The following is a 21,181-nucleotide window of genomic DNA, read 5'->3' as shown; positions in this document are numbered from 1 at the left end:
TCCCTGGTTTGATCTGCAAGGGAAAGCAGCAACCCTGGTGTCTCTCAGAGCATGAGTAAAAGGCAGCAGAGGCAGCTGATTGAAAATATTCCTGCTGCAAGAAGCACCAATATTTTCTCCCTTGTTTGTACTTGGGCGAAGGATAAAAATGGAAAATGTCAAAGGACTTGTATCAAAAAGACCTTTTTGACACTACCACACAGAACACTTTCCATACTAGTCGGTTTAATTGTTTGTGTTTCCTTCTGGAATTGATACTCTGCACCTTATTCCCACTCATTCCTGCCTTGAACTCATGGTCTTCTTTGGACTCATGCATCAGTCCTGTACTGCCATGCTGCATTACCTCTGAAAAGAGAAGCACGTGGTACCCATGCTGAAATTCATGGGAAGTATCTGATGGACTCAGGATCAGCCCCAGTGCCCCATCTCTAAATCGTTTTGCTTCAACTTCCCCAACCAAAAATGAAAAATTCAGCATTTCCCCCGGAAAAATGTTGAAACATTGAAAATGGAGTAAAGCCACATTTTCTGTCAGCCTTTTTTCTCCTGAAATGCAAATCCATCTTGACACACAATCCCCATCCACTTCTAAGTAGAGGATTGAGAGCTCTGGAAAACAAGTCCCTCTGTTTTTAAGCAGAGCATTAATGGCCATAGGAGAGGGAAAAATTCCTCCGTATGACTCCAGGCCCTTCACTTGAGAAAGCTGTCTTATATGCTGGCTGTAACAGGAGTCTCAGGCGACTCTTGGCAGGGCTGTAGATGCCTGTATTGGAGACACATAGATAAATTTGTCCTCAATCTTGCTGAGCATGCTGATGAGAGGATAACCAGGTAACGCTACTTTTGAGGGTGGGCATGGAGTGGTTTACAGCTTGAGTGAAGACACGTACCCCAATCCCTTGACTTCCTATAAAAGGGTTACATTACTGGACCTAAATAATGTAAGAATAAACTTCTCTGTCCTCAAGACCTCAATGAATGTGCACAGGGACCACCCTTGTAACTGCTTAGTTGTATGTGCCCAGGCACTGGTACCAGTTGAGTGCCACCAGTAAGTGGTGGCAGGAATACAAGCTGCTGGGAGCCGGTCAGTGCTGACAAAACCCTTCCAGCAGCCCAGAAAACTGCTATTTTATTAGAATAAACCGAGCCATTTAGCAGTGTGAGCCATTTAACATGGGCCACTGAAACTCACAGCTACCAGTGACTGCTGATAAATGTCTACTTGTATGAGAGAAGTAGGAGGACAAGTAGGAAGTGGCTTTTGACAATCTCTTAAATTGTTTGTAGCAAGGCCGATGGTTTAACGCTGCATGTGACTATGATCTATCTGTGGCCCAGCAGCTGGTTTGCTCTTAGCTCTGAACTGACTGCAGCTGGCCTCAGGAAACCTTCTGAAAGCCAATAACCATTTCCTGCCAGATCAGAGAGTGGATAAGAGTTAGAGTAAGATATTTATTCCTTCTGTTTGCTTTCACTCGCTTTAATAAAAGTATAGCAATATTGCGCCTTTCAGTAATACAAGGCACTAATGAAAGATGCAAGTGAAAATACCTGTCATTGAGGACGCTTACCATTACCCATCATAACATCTAAGCCACTTCCACAGAAAATCGAGAGAAACACCTACTGAACTAGCTTCTGTCATCTACCTTTCCTCAAATCAGTTTAGCTCTTTGTCTCCAATAAAAGACTAATTTCACTGTGCCAGACTGTTCTGGTCCAAGGTCAAGTCACTCTGGCTGAGGGCAGGCAGTAGAAATGACAAAGGCCTAAAAGGCTGAAACTATGAGCTTCAGGAGAAAACAAAATAAAGGAGTGCATAAAATAATGCCAGTGTAAAGAAGCTAGATTTGCCTTTCCTATTTATCGTTTGAGCTGCTAGATGGAGTAGGAAGGCACTCTGCCCAAATGATAGCTAGGAGATCAAAGAAAGTGTGAGGCACGTGCCTTTTAGTTACCTTTTGTTCTGAGAGTTGAGGTGTTTAAGGGCAAAAAGTGAAAAAATAGAGAAAGCCCAACAGAACAAAAAGGATGAATATCCACCCATCTCTTGAGATCATCCAGATCTACCCTGGTACTTTTACAGGGATATCCACTCTTGTGTGTCCACTTAAATCCCACTCTCTCTGGTGATACAAGAGCTTCATGTACACCAGATATTTCTTAGTCCCCCATCTTAATACACTCATACACCTCCCCTATTTTTTTTATCCCTACCAATACAGCCATGGTACCAAAGCTGCTTACCATGACCATCACCTCCCTGAAACCCTTTGGAAAACTGCCTTGAATGATTTCTCAGCCATAAATTCCCAGTGACGGGAATGAACAGCTGATAAAGTGCATTATTCTCCGGGCCAACATCCAGACTGTCGTTATGGTGGTGAAGGCTGGTAGCTGTTTCCGGGAAGGAAACTTGCTTTGGTCATGACTTTGCAGCTGCAACGTGTTAGAAGTGAGACAGACTCTGAGAGAGAGACCGTACATGTGTGTCTAGCCCGACACCCCTAGCTGACAATCTGTCTGTCTGACTTACTGCTATTATCTATGAAGCTCTTTCTCCCAGGAATGCCAATCGTCACAGTCCCTGGCTGCCAAAGGTCATGTTTTACTCTTTTTCTGCAGTTCTGACCAGGGAATAGCTCACATACACATATCATGGCCTTGGAGGCCCCACGAGGACAGACGGACTCACAGTAAGCTGCTTACTGCCCGTACCCCTGTGGTAACTCAATGCCTTTCCCTGCTTTTCCTCTATATTTCTTAAATTAAGACTTAGACCCTACAGAGCAACATTGATACCTTGGCTTATTTTCATTGTCACCAAAAACAATTGGTGTTCTTGGCCAATAATCTTGGGATAAGCCCAAGACACCGGAGGTGTGGAGGACAGGAGATAAGGATGTTGTACCCTGGTGAGCCTATCTGCCCTCCATCACCATCACAGCTACATCCTGCTCCAACCTGGAATTGCTCAGCAGGCTGTTTACTGATGCCAAGCTTGCTGGAACAGGTTGCCTGATGCCTCGGAGCCAGGATCACAGGGGGGAAGAAAGGAGGTTGCTTGCTTCTTTGCTCTGGAAAAACCAATGCCATAAGGGAATGTACAACTCTGCTTGGCTGACTCATCTGTCATCCCAGTAAAACAGCTTGACAGCTCGCTGCTCACGCCTGTGTGCAGACACGGTCACCAGATCAAGGCACAGAGGGTATACATTTAACACGGAACTCCCAATTTGCTTACTGCTTCTTCCAGAAGAGCCTCTCCAAAGAGCTGTGGGTTTTTTTCTTGCCTCTCTGGATTTACTTGGAAGTTATATTCTCCTAAAGGTAAAGCACATGGCAAAATGAACACGCTGATGGTGCAGGAAACTGCAGACCTGCACCTTGGATGACTGGGGTGATGACTGAGAACTTGACAGTGGAGAAGAGAAAGAACAGAACCTAAGGGCCTGATGCTTCTCCCAGTTGCACCAGTACAAATGTATTGGTGTTCCTTAGGTGTCAAAGGATGTGCAATACATTTCTCAGAAAGCAAGTCAAGTGGAGTGAAAGCTGCTGCTCTAGCAGTGCAGAGGCTGCACAACCAGTGAGCAAAATAGCTTGCAAGCGAGAGAGCAGCAGAGAAATGCCTGCTCTCTGCATCTCAGGTGGGCTGAGGGGGAGCTGGGTCCTCACCACTGCACGGGATGGTAACCGGCAGAAACAAAGGTGACACTGTACCATTAGCCTTTTTTTAAAACATAGGTAAGGTCTGCTGAAGCGCGATACCCCTAATACACCAAAGGCAACTGCACGCTAACTGATTTTGTCTAGTCAGACTTTTGATTAGTCTGTGTGTGACATATTGATCATGTAATTTCATCAGCCAACTAACCAGCTGGGGAGGGGAGAAAGAATAATAAAGTATTGCATTTTTCTGCCTGAGGGAAAGAGAATTCCATGACAAACCATGTCTTGAGGTGATGTTAATTACAGTGTTCCCCCTGGGGAAGACTCCGCGGTGGCCAGCTTTGTCAGGTACTTCAAATTAGTCTCATCTTCTTCTCCCTGTCCATCATGCCAGACTTTACCAGGTCTTAACTGGATCTCCTGCCAAGTGAGAGGTGTCTCCCACACTGAGTCCAGCGTTTCCCATCAAGGGCCTTCAGACTGGGGATCACTGGAGCTAATTTTCCTTGGGTTTAGCTCAGCAGATTGACTGCCCAAAGACCAGCATTGAGTTAAGAAGCTCCAACTTCCCTGCTGCAGGCCCTTTAGCTCCTGCTGTTCTAACACAGGATTTAAGAGGATTTAATTTAATTCCTGTAAAATTGTTACTGGAAGCACAATGTACCATCCTGATCATCTATACCTGTATGCAGGGGATGGGCACCCCAAACCTACATACTTAGAACTACGGATCAAGAGAAAACCCTAACTGTAGGGTGTAATTTGGGGGTGTTAGTAGAATTTATCCTTGTTCCCACATGCCTGGCAGCAGGGCCTCTTCCACGCTTCTGGACAAGGGAGTTGGTCAAAGCCATGTTAGTGGCATTTGTGTGAGCCCCCTGTGTCTGCATGGGTAAATATAATTACTCAGTAAGCACTTAATTCCACATATTCATGCTACTGGTCCTCAGGGACCTTTCCCACATGACACTCAGAATCTCCTCATTTGGCATGCCCTTAACAAGACTTAATCTCTTTTGTTGAGCTCTTTTTTTTTCTGGTGGAACTGTAGTGCCTATCCAAGAGAGAAATCTTGCCACAATGCAACTAGTTGAGAATTGCACATGCAATAAGTGTGTAATTGAATTTTTATTAATACACTTTGCTTGCGTTCTTAATTTCTTTGCACAAAATGTTTAGCTGTATTTTTCTCTCCGAGGACTAAAGCAACTTTTTTCAATGGCAGTTATTGTCACACTTCTACTAGGGAAAGTTAAAATGTAAAATTTTGCAAGTATCTAATTAACTTTCCTTTGCTCTGTAGTTAAAAGGTAGTTAAACTGCTTAGCATTCACTCAACTTTAATGAGGATGGGAAAGTAATTGCATATGTATTTCTGCATAATTATGACTTAATTGCATTACCAGTAGATTTATCTTTTGCTTATTTAGCCAAGCTCAGAAAATAATGTATTAAGGATGAGTTGATGTTTGTTTGGACTTTTTCAAAGAACAACATGATTAGGAACAGAGTACTCTTACACATCAGTACATATAAGAGGCATAAGTAATAGATTTTTTTACAGTTTTAGCATAGATTCTCCCTACCAACCAGCTTTAAATGCTTGTTATTAGCTGTGGAGCTGTTAAAACTCTTCAAAGGTCTGTAGGAATCCACGATACAAATCTTTCTAGTGTCCATTTTTCTGACTGATTTCGAAGATCTCAGACAGCTTTGCAAAAGGATCTTGCTACTTAGTCGTCACTTCTAACATAATTAGGGCATCAAGAAAGTAAATTTTGCCGGTGCAAGTAAAACCACTTCATGTTTGAAGTAGTTGTAAGCTGTTGAAAAATGCAATCTTCTTACTTTGGTTCTCCTGTGTCACTGTGGTCCCATCTTGCTGTTGAACACATGGATGTTCCCTAAGACCTAGGAAGACAATCTGTCTTGTTTAACATGCAAGCCACTATTATTTCACGGTGAATAGAAGGAGCCATTTTAGAGTGACATTTCAAGGGGCAACAAAAGCTACTATATGAGATAATAAGGCTGTATCTATACTAGTAAATTCAAGAGACTCACAGGAATAAAAGTGATCGTTACTAAACTCATGGAACTCTCTGGAATAAATTTGTTCCATGTTAACTAATGCTCTCTATCTCTTATGTGCTCTTCTGGTAATGGTATTGATATTTCCTAATGCTCTTCATTACCCAGCCTTCAGCTGCTTGGCAATGTGTCTGATTCTACATTTCAGCAAAGATTTTTTATGCTATATGTCTACCTCACATTTTTTCTTTTCTTTCAGCAAGATCTGGACAGTATTTTTCCATCAAGAAACATAAAATAGTGTGTTTAGGCAATGTTAAAAAATACTCTATGAAGGCCAACACAAAACGAACTTCTGCTGGATCACATTTATCTTGTGAAATACTCAAGTATATGTGGATTAAAGTTCAGTGCAAACGAAGTGCCTTGTACTATTGTACAAAACAATAAAAATTAAAAAATTGCAGAATGAAATGTTGGTCTAAAATATATACTACTTCTGCTAATAAATATAGGCAATATGTATACTCAACATTCTTTCAGATCACAGTTTTGATGCTGGTTTCATTCTAGTCAGAAATGATACAGTCACTTCCCAGAGATTCACAATCCTTTGTGAATGGCTTTTCTGTTCTCCACATAGCTTAAATATCTGTAACTTATTCTGGAAAAGGCTCTCCTTACTCAGAACTTTGTTTCTGTTCCTGACCTCAGGCAAATAATAATAATAATGAGAAAAGGAAACCGAAAACTTCAGCTGCAATCCATCTTTTTATTGCCATTGTTATGGAAAATTTAGATTTTCATTAAAAACCAAATATTTCTCCGTAGCTGTCACCATGGAAGACCAACTCTGCAAAGCATTTAAATGCATAATTGTCATTGATTTTTAATATGACTTTTAGGTAAACTCTTCTTTTGTATCTACGCCTGATTATTTGGGCCTTGAGAAAGGGTCACCTCTGAGTTCATTACAACAGAATCCTGCCTGATATTTCTTGGGAGAAGCAATATATTAGAAAGCCAGGAAAGTGTAGGAAGGTCACCTGTGCTCACTGCATATATCTAAGCTCTGTAAATGCTGCTGCAGTCAAGATGGGACTGGAAGTCCGGGATAGCAGGAAGATGAAATCAGTATGTGCTGGAATTAGTCTGAAGTAGCTGGAAAAGAGGATCTGGAAGGAGAGATGCTGAGGGGGTGACAGTAGTTTATACTGCACTGAGAAAGACCAGTCATGAACATGGTACCTGCTGTGCAAGGTGCTATATAAACCAACCCCAATACTGCAGGAAGGAGGAAGCTGTGGTGGGGATATGATGAAGATGGCCAGTGTCAGCTGGCTGCAGTGGGCTTTCCCTGCACGGCTGGAGGTCTGGTCCACAGGCTCTGATGATTAGAGTTGGGATCATAGTTATGGACCCTGTTTCTCCAGCCTGCTGCCTTACATGCTATGCCCTTGTAGAAAATGAGCCAGAATAAGGAGGGGTCTCAGGCTGCTGTGGTAGTAACCCCCAACATCAGCCTGGGGAGATCTGCAATGCTTGTGAGTTACCGCCCTGTGGAGCCAGGGTTATGGTGAGCATCCGTCATGGCACTCACAGTGTCCAGTGCCACCACTGGAAATGGAAGTCTGCCCCCTTGGTTCCCAGCCACACATTCCCAGACGCTGTCCGTCCCGTGTCCACATGAGCCCCAGCACTGGGAACAAACACCCAGGCGGATGGAGACGTCTGGGCAGCTTCTTTTTGGCAGCGATGCTGTCTCAAAACCACTTCAAGAGTCATAAAATGATGGTGTAGCAGGGCATTAGCTGTGAGTGGAAATCACTGACCTGGCCAAGAACCCCTCAGAGATGGAGGGAGATTGAGTGTACTTGGGGAGAGGAGACCAGTGCCTGATGAGGGGGTAATGAAGTGCAACAGAGATGTTATGAAGTAGTTATTGATCATGTTTACTCCCCTCCTTTCTCTCCCACTAGACTGCAGCCATGCCAGGGCTGAAATCATCAAGCTTGTAGGGGAGACACAGTGTGCAGCTATTTTGTGAAAACACAGGAGACAGTGCCTGGCCACCAAGATCTACAAAAATGCATCATGTGTACATCTCTGAGCAGAACCCTCCTTGCTGCTATGGAGAATTTATAACTCAGAGAATGCTTTCTTTGACCCTTGAGCCTGGCACACTGCATGTGTTGACAAGGACCGATCAATACATAAAAACTTTTGCAAACAACCCGGCTTTCAGAGCCTCTGCAAATCAGTGCCTTGCTGAAAGTGCCCTGGGTCCAAGCTGTGCTAGCTTCTGCATGTGGAGCTAGTGTTTCAGTCTGGCCAGGCAGAGAAAGGATAGTTCTTTTGGTGAATAACAACAGGCATGAGACAAGTGTCTGGAGATGTGCACTTGCACCGTTTTGTCTATTAAGAGCTCTAGTTTCCATTGTTGTTTCACAGGCAAGCACATTTCCCTTGTAAATAGGGGATCTCTTTAGATGGAGATTGAGATTCAGATTGCCTTTAGTACTGTCTAAATCCTAGCCATAGCAGACTTTTGGCATCTGAGTTTAGGGTAATTCATTTTTATTTGCTCTTATTCACCAGATGGCTCCTGGGAATACGTGAAATTAAACAGATGTCTCCATTTTGAATCACAAAGGTGACTGTTTCCTCTTTATCCCATGGTACATTCTTGGCCTGTAGACTTCACAGAGCATCCCAAGAAACTCTTGCCCCCATGTTTATGTTTTTATTAGTCATTGACCCACAGCAGCAATCAAATGGTTTTATCAAAGAGAAGGCAGAATTTTCAGAAGAAAATGGCCATAACGCTATGAATTCTGAAATAAAGGCTTGCAAATATTTGTTCAAATTGCCCACTCAATTTTTTTTGTCTGTATCTCTTAAATTCTGTTGCCTCTCTGGTGGAATCTGCATCTTAGCACTGTTTCTCTCCGTCATTTTCTCTGTACAGTTTAGCATGCCAGACTGCTATGGTAAACCTCTCTAAGTGAAGAATTCACTCAGTTCCTTTTCTGGGGCAAGGCGTTCTGCTTTCCTGCACTTTCATAGTGACCCTCTCAGAAGGGTCTCCAGCAAGAACTAAAGCTGGATAGACTGAGGGAACACAACATTGTTTGTAACCAGGATAACCTGGTGGCTGGTGCCCCAGTCTAAATTCTACTCCTTAAACTAGGAATATGACAGGAAAGCGTGGTGAAGTATCAGAAGTTGAAGTATTAGAAATCATCTTATCCAGTGTTTTTGCCTGAAGTAAGAAAGGAGCCTCAACTTTGCCTGTCAGCTTCCCTCTAACATCTACCATGGCTCTGCTCTCCTAGGGATCAAATTGTCACCTGCAAGCTCTGAGTGCAAGCACTCAGTCAATTAAAGTAGGTAACCCAGTCCACTGCTCTGCCCCAGCACAGATGCCCCCAGGTCACTTTGTGCTCATTCATGCTCTGCTGACAACAATGGGGAGCAGATTTGTATCACCCAAGTCAACATCTACACTTGATGTAGGACATCCAAACCCCAGTTACTAGATCCCCAGTGACTACAGAAAGGCTTCTGCATCTGGGCTGGTCCCCCAAGGCTCTGTAGGTTCAATTCCATCCTTAAAAACCTTTCTGCGTAGTCAGGGGAAGGTAACAGGCAGCTCCAGAAGAAAATTAATCCCACCTATACTCGGTGCCTTCAGAAGGAGAGATGTATTTTTTATTTCCTTCTCCCACAAAACCCATAAATAAAGGAGAAAAAGTTGGGGGAGGGGAAAAGTTGTGCAGATTGTCTTTGGAGAATAAATGTAAAGTTCTTCTATTTGCTTTCCAGTTGTCGGTCCTTCTCAGCACATTTGTGTGGTATTTTCTTACTTCCTTTGCAATACAAAACTACAAATACCCTTCTAAGTGCAAACTGAGATTCTCACACAGTTATGTGATTCCAAGATCTGTGGCTGAAAAAAGCCCTGCTCTAAACATCATGATTCTTATTTAAAAAGTGAAGAGTGCTAGAGACATCAAGTCAACACAACTGAAATGTGAATACTGATTTGCAAACTATTTATAGAGTGAAAACAGGAAAGAGAAAATAGATCTGAATTCCAAACGCTTTTAAAGAAAGGTGCAGTTTGCACTTGGATTACTCCTGAGGAAAATAATGAAGAAATAAGCTATATTTGAGGAAAAAAAATAATTCTCTGTAACGAATCATGTAACTTGGCTCTTAGAAAGTGAAATTCATCATCATGCTGAGAGCCAACACAAGGCCCTATGTATCACAGAGTCTTCACACTGCAGGTGTTGGAGATCACACAGCTCTTGAGACAGATCCCCAGAAGAGATGAATTTTGCTCTTACTGAGCAGATGACTCCTGGCATCCTTTCGTTTGTGAAATTCAACAATTTTTCCAATTATGGTTATCAGCCACCTATTTTTGTTGAAAATGGATACTGAAGTGTGACAGCAGTTATCAGCCCAGCTGAATAGCTGTTCACTCCCAGCTCTCTATAAATACAGAATTTCTGAAATAATCTCGAGCACATGTTGGTTAAAAATTCAAGGGCAGATGAATAATGAATATGAATGGACATTCCTGCATTAAAATTTAATACTAGCAAAGGAAAATGGAAACAAGACGTTTTCCAGGATTCTGCGGAACAATTACAAGCACTATTATTTCTCTCTAGAACAGACTTCCTCCACTGAGGTCTTCAGGGATTTTACTGAGCACGCCTACCAACATGCAAGTGAAAGCAGACATCTCAGTAGATAGAGGTGCAAAGTGCTTGGGGCAAAGCCATGGTTTCTTTATGAACTTCCTAATTGTGGAATGTGGACTGAGTCAGTTTTAGAGAATTACAAATTTTAAAGTGAGAAATGAACATTAGAGGAATGCTGAATAACACAGGTCACCAAATGCCATTCCATTGCTCTCCTCTTCTAGGCCACAGAGCTTTTAGAAAGACATTTAATCTTGATTTCAAGACTTCATACAGTAACAGGCTGTAAGGTCAAGAGGGACTGGCTGATACTGGCTCTGAAAATCAGTGCTCTAGTTTAAACAGGAATTAATTAAAGGAATTCCTTTGCCATGGGAAAATGCCTAGGGGTCCACACAGCAGTATGACTTCCCATATAACTTGACAAAAGGCTTGCAATCGTTAAAACGTTTCTGAGGCTCTCTTTGGAGGTAGTTGCACATTCACAGGAATCCCCTAGAAATACGGACATCTTTATAATATGTACAGCCCTAAGCAAATGCATCGCTAAGGGGCGTTCTCATGCCCAGCAGTGAGAAGGAATGAGTCAAATTTGGGGATTAAACATAGTAAATGTTAAAGCAGAGACATAGTCACTCCAGCTTATTATGCAAAAGCACGTTAAGATTATGACAGGAGACAGCTTAATTTCCTTTTCAGTTCCTCTCTGCTGCCTGGCAGAGCAGTGGGAAGTCAGGTATTTCAACGGTACAGCTTGCTTGGAGAATTGCATTTTTCCATTTACCGTCTTTTCTTCCTCCTCCTCTCTGCCTAAGCAGTTTGATTCCAGCTGCCACTCAGAAGTGTTAGTCCTTTTAGCTGCGGATCCTAAGGAGTCTGAATGTGCCTTAACGACATTAGCTGTTGTTCAGCAGAGTAGATCAAAGGAATGGCAGTAGCTGATTGAGGCTGATTTGAATAATAATACAGAGATCTCCTGTTTACAATAGGTAGGCCCATTCCTTGTTTTCACTTTGGCATAGCTGGCTGTACTGAGTCACACACAGGTGATCTAGGATGGGATGTAGAGGTCAGTGTAACAGTAATTACTTTCACATACCGGGTCAGTTGGACACAGTTGATGATTTGTATTTGCATACAGTGTATTTCCCTATTTCCTTGGCCTACCACTTTCAAGCACCCTTCTGATCTCTCTCCATGCCCTGTGCCAGCAGTGACTTTGGTTCCCAGATGAGTGATATAATTCCTGCACAAGGATAAGGTCAGGTCCCAAGAGCCTCACCAAGTACTTAATAGGTCCTCAGTCTGGGTTTTGATGCATTAACTAAGATAAATATGATCCTGGTGTCAGGTTAGCCCTTCATTTCCCTTCAGGATTTCCACCCTTATTGCAAGGGAAGTTGATCTTGTGAGACAGGCACTGAACCCTGCAATGTTCAGCTCAGTATGTAAGGTTATTTCTTTTAATGTTCTGGACTGTTGTTTAGACAGATCAGCTATAAAGCGGGACCCAGAATTATGAATGGATTTAGTCCACCAAAAGATGTAAGCAGGTGTCTGGGGTGGTGGTATTTGCAAAGACTGGAGCTAGAATCCTACTGCCTTTCAGTAAGAGCTAGATGTTAGTTCTGCTAAAGTGTCACTGGGTAAAGCAACTAAGATTTTTTTTTTCCTTACAACAGCATTGAGGTTTTGGGACTTCCTAATGTGGCAAAGGGAAAACACATCACATCATAGAAGGGTTTGAAGTCCTTGGGTAACCCCGAGCTCTGGCAGCACTCATGTGGTTTGTGCTTACCTGTGTCCCTGGCTGTTTAGCAGCCTGCCTTCCTGGGCTGCCCAGCTCTGCGGTTTGCTGTGTCTTTGAGGCACCCAGAGCCAGGGATTCAAAGGCAGATGAAGATCTCAAGAGGCAAGGGAGACTTTCCAGCGTTTAAAAAAAAGACTGTAGCAGCACAAGTGCCCACTCATCTCAAAAGCACGAATTCAGAATTGTGCTGTGCTGTGTCAAGGAGTAAGAGACTTAACAGTGCTCAGCGCTGAGGCATGGCCTCAGCTGGGTATGAGGAAAACCAGGATTCTGGGCTCCATTAACTCAGTGACTCCTGCAGCATCCTCTCCATGTCAACAGGCTGATACAGAAATCCAACAGGGGAAAAAAAGCCTTGCTTTAACTCAGCAGCAATTTGTTTTGCTAGCAAAAATATTTTCAAGTGACTGTGGCTGCTAAATGAGAAGGTAGATTGAGGGTGGGGGAGGGGGGAGAAGATGGTGGAAAATGAAGTATTTCAGCAATTATACACATGAAACCAGAGACTGGCTGGATATACTGCAACACAGTCCAGCTGCCTGACTGTGTAATTAAATTCCAGCCTGTCTGGTTGAAATGCAGGAGGCATTTCTGCAGTGAGGTTAAATTAAGAGTTGGTGATGACAAGCAGACATTATGGAAATGTCAAAATTAGCATGTGCTGAATGAGAACGTTGGATGGCCCTAGCTACAGTCCAGAGGCTCAGAAGGAGCAAGGAAAGTCTGAGGAAGCCTCCTCCCTGTGGCTGCTCCTACCTGCCCTCTGCCGAGCAGTTACTCCACCACATGGACAATTTTTGCCAGAGCTGGTACTTTTTCAAGAGGGATAACATGAAAAGAGAAAGACCAAAAGTTGGCTCCTGCTCTGACCTGCCTTGTGGCAGTGCCCTCCTTCCACATTAACTGACAGGATGGGGAGAAACAACTCCTCAACAAAGGGTTAAAGGTAAAGTTAAGAAAAGATGAAGGTTCCCACACTCATTTCCAGAGCTCCTGGGTTCCCATAAAGTAGGGAAGGCTCCTTTATGTTCAGTCCCGCTGGTCCCTAACCAGCTGTTAATTTGCCATTTTCATTTTCACCATGCCTATATCGTGTCTGAAACAAAATGAACAAAACAACTCACAACTGGAACAGACATGGTATTTTGTAAACTTTAGAGCTGGTCAGGGAGTCCTTCCCAAAACTCTGGGTGGCTTATTGTTCATACAAAATGTAGGTTTGTAGAAACTTTGTGGAAATGTTTCAGCCAAACTCCATGGCTAAGGAAATGAGGAATACACTTTGACTAATGAATAGCCTTTCTGATAGGAGGCACTACTTCAGAGCTCTTTGGACTTGAATGTGTCTTCAGCATGACAGGAATGTCTGTTGGTATTTTAACTAAGATGTAGAAGAAGGGAAGGTCTGTTTGTGGTTGCTTGCTTGAGCTCTCCTTCACCTAGCAAAGCTTCTGGAAATAGAGCTGTTATCTCTGCTGTATTGACAGGGGCACCAACACAGACTTGTTCAAACCATATTAGGGAGCTACAGAGAGCATCATCATGAAGCCAAACCTCTGCTTGCAGTCAAAGGGGAAGGCCTCACTTGGAATCCCTCCATTTCTCCAAGTAGCGATACTTTCCTTAATGCTGATACGCCCAAAGTAAGTACAAAGTGAGGAAAGGTTCTTCTTCTAAGAAAGTTAAAAGTCTGGCTGGCTTACAGAAATTGCAACGATTATCTGAAAATAAAGGAATAGGCTAAACAGTGTGCAGATGTACATACTGCCTTAATTCCGCACTGTACTAATTTGCTTGTTACCTGATACCATGGGCACAAGTCAAAGCGACGGAAGCCACACTTACGCCTGTGGGAGAGAGATCATTAACCTTTGAGCTTGTGTCCCAAACACAAACTGCCTTGTTATCCCTGGGTTCTGCCACCTCTTGCGTTAAGGTGATGGGCAACAGAAGATGCAGGAATAACACGCCTTTTCCGTTTGTCAAGAGGAGATACTTGACTAAGCTAATATGAATTCAAGACTGAAGTAGGAAAGGGATAAGCGAGGGATACAGCTAATTTGCCTGATGAAGCACTAAAGGGATGAAAGGGACTTTTTTTTTGTTACTTTCCACCACTCTCCTTGAATCTGGATTAACATCATTAATTTCTTTACACAGCTACATTTCCCACATGGGGCTAAAAAAGGAAGCATAGTTCTCCTCCGTGGTTCACTAGGGAGGGGCTGGGAAATTAATTCCTGCATGCTGCAAATTCTGAACCTTGCTGGAGGCACGGAAGGAAAAATGAGAGGGAGAGATTAGTCTTCTAGGGAGCCCAGCATGAGGATCTGCTTCTTGGTATTATTAGGGAAGTCACCAAGCATTTCTTAATAAGATTTTTTAACAAACTAATCAGCAATATTGGATTTTCAAGGATTTCAGAGGGAATTCTTGCTAATTGAGGTGTTTTTTTCCATTAGCAGCTCCCAGCAGGAGTCTTGCACACAGGTGGAAGAGCATCACGTATCTTGTAAAATCAATAGTGTAGCCAATTAAAAAAAAAGCACAATTAGCGTGGCTGATTCAAATTAGAATTGCAAATTCCTAATGGATCCAGATGCCAAGGCTAGGCAAAGATGTAGGAGTCCGGTATGTTTAAATTCAGTGAGAAGATTGGCACGCTCTGTGCAATGACGTGAATTCCCACTCCATTCCCTACAACAAAGCAGCCCCATGTTCCCTGAAAGTCACTCACGCTCCTGTATTTCAGAACATTTCAGGAGGATTTAATGACAGCCCAGTTCCCTGCACTGCTGACAATATGATTCTCTCTCTCACACAGATGAAGGGAATAGTCAAATGTGGTTTTGTGTTCTTCCTTGAGCCCAATAAAATGATAATTTTAACTGAAAATCCAGTCCCCTCAGCTCAGTGGTGTTTGTACCAACCCTCTGAGCTTCAGTGACACTATCCTTCCCCCCCCCCCAAGCTGTTCTTTGCTGTGTAATAAGATCAAACTTGATCCCTCTGGAGGGCAGGGGTTGTGGGGCCAGGACTTCTGAAGTAAAAAAGAATGAAAACAGACCAGGACCACGTCCATTAGTGTTTGAAACCTTTGGGCCACAAGCTGTTGACTTAGCCACGCTCTTTCATGCCTGGCCAGAAAATGTAAGTGCATTTGGAGGATAAATTCAGGAAAGAATTGCTGGAAGAAATTGTATGAATCATAGGTAAGAGAACAGGGAGGGGAGATGGTCTGCTGTGGTGCACAGATAGTTACAAGAGGCCGGAAGAGAAATCTCCGTGGGCTTTATGCAGTTGTGCGAGGACCATGTTTATACTACAAGTCTCTTGTCGGCCTGACAAATCTTCCTCACGGAGAAAGTGACTTTTCATATCCTGACTGAGAACAAACCATTCATCTTATTCCTCAGTTAAAACGATCAGCATTGTTATTTCTAATAATTGTTACATGTCTGGGCAACAATTACAGTTATATGATGGTCACATTTGATTTTATCTGTATCGTTCACCATGCATAAAACTTGTAGAGCTTTGAAAATGGGCTCTAGTCTATACCACGTAACTGATGTTACCAGGGCTTTAGCAAAAGTACTCCTAAATGTACATTTTAGCCCTTTTGGGGATCATCAGTTGCTCCTGTGAGGACCTAGCACTAGCACTCCAAGGGTTTGATTACAGGTTGAAGGGCTCAGTGTTGAGCTTGGAGATCTTGCCCTGGATTTTCAAGCAATGCTTTGGGTGGCAGCAGGACAGAAGTGTCATTGCTGCAATTTTACAGCAGGTTAAAATTTGCCACTGTTACTACTTGTCCCTGTGGACGGGCCGCAATGAAATTGTCATAGAAGTAGAAAATATACACTATCATTTTGTGGTGGTCACAACCTGGTCACATACTCTCTTTCTGAGAGTTTGGAAGCACAACACAAGTTGAAGCAATGTAAAGACGCTGTACCTCTTTAGTCTAGACATTTATACCACTTGCTCTATACACCAAAGTGAGCCCTCAGTATGGTTCAGTCATAAGATCCCTCTCTCCAACACTGCATTAATTATTGTTGTCAGAGGTGCCTGGAAAACACACTGACAGAATGTCTTTCTGTTAGAAAATACAGATTAATTTAAATCAAATCACTTCATGAGAACACAGTTTTTTCATAACCATTCGTTAAAGGAAAAATCAGTACAAATTATTCCAAGTTTTATCTTTGACTTTACAGTATCCAAGTGTTCTGTTAAAAGAGTAAAATTATTTCATGTCATTCGTATAGTTTTTGATTTGACTTTCACCCTGTATACAACTACTTTAACTTTAGATTAATTTTGCAGTAAAATTTTGTTGTTAGGTTATATTTTATTTTAACAGCACATTCTTGAGTTTTCCGTGGCTACGTGACTTCGAAATTTGGAGCTTTCTGACAAAGTTGCTCTTGGGAGATTTGTTTGCTTTTGGGAGGGTACAGTTGCAGACTCTGGCTAGACAGGCATAGCTCTGAACTCCTCTTTCTCTCACTGGTAATATTTAATCCCTTAGATTTGCAAGTAGAGTTCCTGCAAGAAGGGATGTTTGAAGCTGCTGGTCTGGAAATGATCAATAACCCAAAATCAGAGCATGGAAGATGAACAGAGCTAGGTACCAGACTTACCCTGCATGAATGTAGGGTGAAGTGGCATTAAGGTGTTTTTCAGCTTCTACAAAATGACAATATGCATTTTCTGCAGGCAGGCAGAGATGGCACCAGAGCAGCTCTGCTGGCAAGTTTAGCAAACACATTCCCCTTCCAGCAAGGGAGTTAGAATTGAGAGATGAGCTCCTGTTTGTTTTCTTAATCTACTTGCTGGGCTACTTGGCTCCCTCTCTGCTCACGTAGCTGCTGAATCTGTCGGCCCAGGCTGTGACAGCCCTGGGGGTGCTATGGGACAGCTGTCCAGGAACTTCTGCTGTGAGAAGTCAAGCCAAAGCCTCGGGGAGTTGGGGGCTCTGTCACTTGAAGCAGCCTCTCTCTTTCCTGGGACAAGGTGCTGGAATTGAGATCCTTCAGCACTTCTCCAAAAGCCAAGGTCATCCATCACTTTTCCTCTTTACCATCTGGATTCTTTTTGCTTTCTCCATCATGTTTTCTCTGCTCAAATCCCCTTTCCTCTTCCCCTCTTTTTCAATTTCTGTGGTGTTTCTCAAGCTGTTTTTCACGTGGCAGCAGCCTGGTGATACCCACACTGCTCAGTGTGGGGCTTTTTCAGATCAAATGACAGCCATGCTTCCTAAAAACATAGGAGGGACCTTTATCTTTTTTTGATAGTCTCAGGAGGATGAGCACTGCTGGTTAAAACTGTGCTATAAACTCTTCCTTAGAAGCTCATTTGAAAGTCCCCCATGGAATTAATTCTATTTTGTCACTGTAATAATTTGGGATTGTGTGACCAGACAAATATTATCCATGCTACAAACTTGGGCCTGATTTCAAGAACTAAAAGGAGAAAACTTGGAGGGAAGTGGGAGCTGATGAGAAGTAGGGAAGCAGCTTTCTTCCCAAATCTTCTTTTCTTTAATGGTACTTACTGCACTGGGGTCTTATGAAAGTTGTGTGTGAATAAATAAATAATAATACAGTAGAAGGACTGAATGGAGCCCATTTCTAATGTCATCCTTGCAGCTGATAAAGCAACTGGAGACTGTGTTGTCCAGCATTCAGTTGTTTCAGCTTCCTCTCCCTATTCCTCCAAGAAAAGAAAGGATAGGCCTGACAGAGCTGGGTAATGTGAGTCATTTTCTAATGAGTGGAATAGCTAAGGTTTGCAACAGTAAACATAAGTTTGCATTAAAGCCTTGTCTTTTTTTTTTTCAGCTCTGGAAGAGGGGTTTGTGCCTTGTCACACTGATCCTACCATCCTTCCGTGCTCTCCTTTTCCAGAAATGCTTTCTGTTTCCTGCTCCAAGGATCAATCCCACTGTATCAAAAGAAAGCTTACCTACAAATTACTCATTGAAAGAATAGGATTTCATAAAATTCTGTTTTGTAGTTCTCCCTCTTCCTCCATCTGGAGGAATTTAGTTGAAAAAAGTTTTTCTACCAGCACTCACTTTTACTCACTTCTTTGCTCACCAGGTCTGCAGAAATAAATGCAGCTTTTTTTCTCTCCTCTACAGAGAGCTGCAGAGCCTGTTAACTGCATTTGAAATAAAGCCCTGCAATGTCTGGCACTCACTGATGGTGCTCACAGCTTCCCTGAGTACTGCCAGATCAGAGGTGTGAGACTGGCTACCGAGCAAACTTTCAGGGCAGGCCAGAGCCATTAAAAGCTGAGGAGTGAGAGGAAGAACACCGGTCTGTTCCCAGAGATACACGTGCTCAAAGACCTTTTTTCAGGGTGGGATCTAAGCAGTTTTCATGAGTATTACTGTGACCAGGCCAGTCCCTTTAGGGCCCCTGGGTCAAACACAGCTCAGGTAAATTTCCTGAAGAGATGCCCATAAAAGCATTTGCCCTGTGTCCACATCTACCAACTGAATTTGTTTCCTTCCCTTACTGCCTTTGTGTTTGGGGGTGCACTGAAGGTCAAAAACAGGGTAGGCTTTGAATCTGTGTCTGATTACTGTATAAATCCCCATGATACATTTTCATAGGGTGCTGCATTGCAATCACATTGCACCTCACAAGGTGACAGTTCCCCAGTCACTTTTACAGCAAATCTCAAAGCAGATAGGGATCCAGGAAGGGACCTTAGGTCTGGCTACTCCAGAGCAATGTGTATAGGGCCACAGGCATTCCTCCTTTTAGGCTCAGAGTACTTAGAATATCCTGGTACAGGAAGGCACTATATAACCTCTCCCTCTTTTCCAACCTCTTGCATCTCACGTACGTTTGATAATTAGGGTGTGATGAAATGCCCTCTGGACCTTTCTCTCCCAAGTAGTGTATATCTGGCTAGCTTAGATTAACCTAGCCTCCTAGCTTTTAGACAGCCAAAATCAAACAAGATCATTACCACCATAACCGCAGGTCTCCTTATGATTGTGGGTCTTCCCATAAAGTGGGGGTAAAAGCATTGCTCTGCTGCGAGGCTGAAAGGACAACAGGAAACACTGAGCTCCCGGACCTTGAGTAACAGTTGCCCGAGCAAACGAACACGGCATGGCCCATGTTTGACAGTCTTTTAGAAAGAATGCCAGAAATGTCCTTGTAATCTGATTTCCTGGTTCTTTCATAAATTCCTATTTACAAAAAATATCATTAACTGGTGGGACAATTATTTTTGACCAGGTAATGAGCCAATCTGATATATTGCCTAAAATAGACGAGAGAATCTTACGGTGCAGTTTCCTCAGAGAGTGATTTAACACAAAGCTGTACATAAGAAAATTCTCACAATAATAATCTATTAAGAATGTTACAGCAGTCTTGGGGCTGTGTCCTCAACCAGCAAAAGAAATGACCCAGGACTAAAGCAAGTGTCTGCTTCTGAATCTGAGCTTATGCTGTGTGCTCCTGGAATATGTGATTATCTATGGAGATGGGGCTCCCGCAGTGTGTGCATGGGTAACCCATCAGTTTAAGTAGGAGGGGGTTAGTGAGTCATATACACAGATTTATTTTAGGCAATGTTATCCTGAGTTGTACAGATGTGGTATTGTGCACTACAAAGATTTCACTTCTCTGCATTCAGAGGCTTTGGGGCATTCATCTTTTAAAAGCCTCCTTTGGTGACATTACATATTTACTGTAGACTACTGACACTTTGGGCTACAGATTGCTATAGACAGATCTATTCTCTTAACGCCTTTGGGCTTTATGCAAAAGCTGCAAAGGAAAAATGAAACTTTCCACTAAATATAGAACTACACTGTTTTGAATTCTTTTCACACATGTTGATTTTCAGCTTTTTGCTAGCTGATTTAATTGCATTTACAAGCTGTCCCTGCCTTTTCCCTTGTCACTAAAGTAAAATACAACACCTGGGCTCTTTCTCTTGTGTGCTTTTTTTTCTTTCTTTTCTTTTTTTTTTTTTTCTTTTAGCACAGCATATAGAAGAGGGATGACCAGAAGAGAAACTTCAAAATGTCTATTGTTCAGTCTTTCTTTTCAGATTGCCGAGAAACACAAACCAATTGATTGAGCTGAGTCAGGTTACAAGAGTTCTTCTGCCTCTCTTTGTTTAAATAGCTAATAGCTAAGGTGCTAGAAAATGGTATTTAAAGACTGCAACTGTTCTTGAGGCTTTAAAAGGACTGAAAACGTCCTTCTTTTCTTTCTTTTTTTATACTACAAATGACTTCTTTGCAGCTCTTCAAATCAACTCTGAGCAAGTCCTAGAGGTGGGGGAATAGCACTTGGGTGTGACCCTGACTTCTTTGGATTCAGTGTTCAGTTCTTCCTTCACAATAGGCATCTATGGTACCATTTTTTACTAAGAGCCAAATTTCCCTGACATTACTGGTGACTTCTAGGTTAACTGTCACCAGTATATTCGTGTAGTTTAATATTAGCTTGTGAACAGTAGATCACTGCATTTGGGAATAAACGAGGAATGACCATCACAAATTTCTGTTTCTGAAATGGAAACCTCATGGCTCTGAAATGCCCAGTTACCTTCTGTAGGGTTTATGCCTGGTCCCTTGATGGGGTGTTGCTGATAAGTGGAAGAGCATGAAGTATGGATGAATCTCTGAGAGCAGTGTTTGCAGAGAGGAGAGGATTAGATAGTTTAGGTGTGATTCCGAATTCAAGGAATTGCTATTTGGAGCAGAATTTGGCTGGTGTAACTACATTAGCAAAGAAATGTTAAAAAAAATTTAAAAATCAACTGCTGATGCCAGCAAAACTCCCAGCATGGATGGTGCTATACTGGCAACAGACCAATTTTGTCAGCTCAACTCATGGCACTTGGGGGCATTGTATAATGAAGCTGGCAACAGCCATACACTAAGTCTACGTGAGGCGAG

The 21,181-nt window shown here is 42.6% G+C and overlaps 1 protein-coding gene and 1 long non-coding RNA gene across 3 annotated transcripts in view; one reads left to right on the top strand and one right to left on the bottom strand.

Annotated features, from left to right (window-relative positions):
• The window catches only part of ASIC2 (acid sensing ion channel subunit 2), a 498,112-nt gene that overhangs the window by 79,552 nt on the left and 397,379 nt on the right, over positions 1-21,181 (top strand). The window lies entirely within an intron of this gene.
• LOC142605099 (uncharacterized) overlaps positions 1-21,181 on the bottom strand; it is a 37,747-nt gene that overhangs the window by 15,918 nt on the left and 648 nt on the right. The gene's annotated exons all lie outside the window — the stretch shown is intronic.

Source organism: Balearica regulorum, chromosome 24 (assembly GCF_011004875.1).
Source record: "Balearica regulorum gibbericeps isolate bBalReg1 chromosome 24, bBalReg1.pri, whole genome shotgun sequence".
Lineage (NCBI taxonomy): Eukaryota > Metazoa > Chordata > Aves > Gruiformes > Gruidae > Balearica > Balearica regulorum.
This window is presented reverse-complemented; position numbering and strand designations above follow the sequence as displayed.